Source organism: Myotis lucifugus, unplaced genomic scaffold (genome assembly GCF_000147115.1).
Source record: "Myotis lucifugus unplaced genomic scaffold, Myoluc2.0 scaffold_590, whole genome shotgun sequence".
In the NCBI taxonomy this organism is placed as follows: Eukaryota; Metazoa; Chordata; class Mammalia; order Chiroptera; family Vespertilionidae; genus Myotis; species Myotis lucifugus.
Genome location: NW_005871638.1, coordinates 10,203 through 12,474, shown reverse-complemented (window position 1 = coordinate 12,474; position 2,272 = coordinate 10,203).

The window sequence follows — 2,272 nt, the reverse complement described above, 5'->3', positions numbered from 1 at the left end:
CCCATGTCTTCCTTCTCTCCATCCTCAGTACCAGGCCCATGTCTTCAATTAGTGGGCCATCCTCAGCACCAGGCCCACGTCTTCCTTCTCTTCATCCTCAGTACCAGGCCCATGTCTTCCTTCTCTCCACCCTCAGCTCCAGGCCCATGTCTTCCTTCTATCCATCCTCAGCACCAGGCCCATGTCTTCCTTCTCTCCATCCTCAGCTCCAGGCCCGCGTCTTCCTTGTCTCCATCCTCAGCTCCAGGCCCATGTCTTCCTTCTCTCCATCCTCAGCTCCAGGCCCATGTCTTCCTTCTCTCCATCCTCAGCTCCAGGCCCATGTCTTTCTTCTCTCCATCCTCAGCACCAGGCCCGAGTTCTCATGGCCAAAATGATGGTGCAGCCCAGCCTCCCAACCCCATCCCAGCAGGAAGAAGGTGGCAGGAGCTAAGGTGATGGATAGAGGGCCTCAGGGTCCCAGCAGCGGAGTGTGCTTCTCTTCAGGCGGCTCTCCAGGAGCCACCCAGGCCCTTCCACTCACATCTCCTTCAGGGCGCACAGCCCTGGGGGGCCGTGGTCTGAGAGCAGGGCCTGCGGATGTGGGTGGGTTAGCCGCCTGCAGCCTCAGCCCCTGGTGGAGGCAAAGGGCTTGGAGCCCTGGAGAAGGAGAGGACCTAACTCCTTAGCAGACACTCTGCTGGTTGTCTGTGATTTCGGACTTAACCTCTTGACCCTCAGTGCCCGTGTGAGTCACTTAACCTCTGCTCTCGGCTGCCTGGAGGGGCTGTGGATGCAGATCCCCAGGGGCTCTAGTCGCATTTCTGCTTTTGCAATTGGATTTTTTCTTTGGTTAATGAGTAACTGCCCTTTGGCCTGATTTTTATGGGGCTGTTATTAAATTACTTCTGCTTGAACACAGCCGTCAGGTGAGCAGGATGTGGCAGAGGTGGCGCGTGGATGCTGTTAGCAACAGGAATGCTGCTTCTTCACAAGGAAGTTGGAACAGGCGACGAGGAGAAAGCCCGAAAGTCACCTCCACTCCCCAGCGGGCAGGGGGCGGGGATACCGAGCCTGCTGTCCCGAGCGCCCGTCCACTGTGCACACCGCTGTGCCTACCTCGGCCTGCGGGAAGGGCAGCGTCTTGCTGTGCGTCTTGTTGGGAGAAGCACCTCCCTCAGCTGCTTTTGTGGCGACTATTAATTGCTTCCTGAGTTGATGCCACGTAAATAAAGCAGTTGTCAGGGAGTGAATTACCAGCGGATAAGTGGGGGGTCATTAATGTACTGTTGACCCTGAACCCGAGGATGACGTGAGGTCCGCACGAGCTCTCGGGAAATTTACCAGAACCCACTTCAGCGGGAGGTGATGTGTTTTAAATCCCCTGTAATGCACCCAGGGAATCAAATGAGATAATAGTTTGCAGAAATCTCTGGGCCGGGAGCCCCGCTCAGCAGGCTGGACCCGGGGCTGTCACCCTCAGGCTGCGCCGTGCCTGTGCCCGGGGGGACCAGACGGCTGTTTCCCCCCAGGTGGTGGGCGCCGACCCAGCGCCCGAGTGCCGGTGTGCCGCACCCCCGCGTTCCGAGTCCTTAGGGCTATTTTGTATCAATAAGTAACTTCCAATTCTGTCATGTCCTGAAGCGCACGATTTTAACTAGACTAAGAGGGTGGGGTCAGTATGTAGGTGTATTGGTGCCGCTGCCTCCCAGCTCTCCTCCAGGGAAACCCAGGTTGCTCCGCCGGTGCCGGCAGCTGGGGGCATGGGGCATGTGCTAGCGGCGTGGGGCATGTGCTAGCGGTGTGGGGCGATGTGCTAGCGGTGTGGGGCATGTGCTAGCGGCGTGGGGCATGTGCTAGCGGCGTGGGGCATGTGCTAGCGGCGTGGGGCATGTGCTAGCGGTGTGGGGCATGTGCTAGTGGTGTGGGGCATGTGCTAGCGGCGTGGGGCATGTGCTAGCGGTGTGGGGGTGCCTTCTGTGGATTTTGACAGGAAGAATGGGAACTATTTGGGGTGCGTCTCTTCACAGCCCTCCCCTGAGCGGGGTCCGCAGTTCAGAGCACCTGTGGAAGACCAGAGTAACTAACCGGGGAGGGTCCCCATGTATGATGTGTGCGGGTGCTGTGTGTGTGTGTGTGTGTGTGTGTGTGCGGGCACTGTGTGTGTGTGCGGGTACTGTGTGTGTGTGTGCGGGTACTGTGTGTGTGTGTGTGTGTGCGGGCACTGTGTGTGTGTGCGGGTACTGTGTGTGTGTGTGCGGGTACTGTGTGTGTGTGTGTGTGTGTGCGGGCA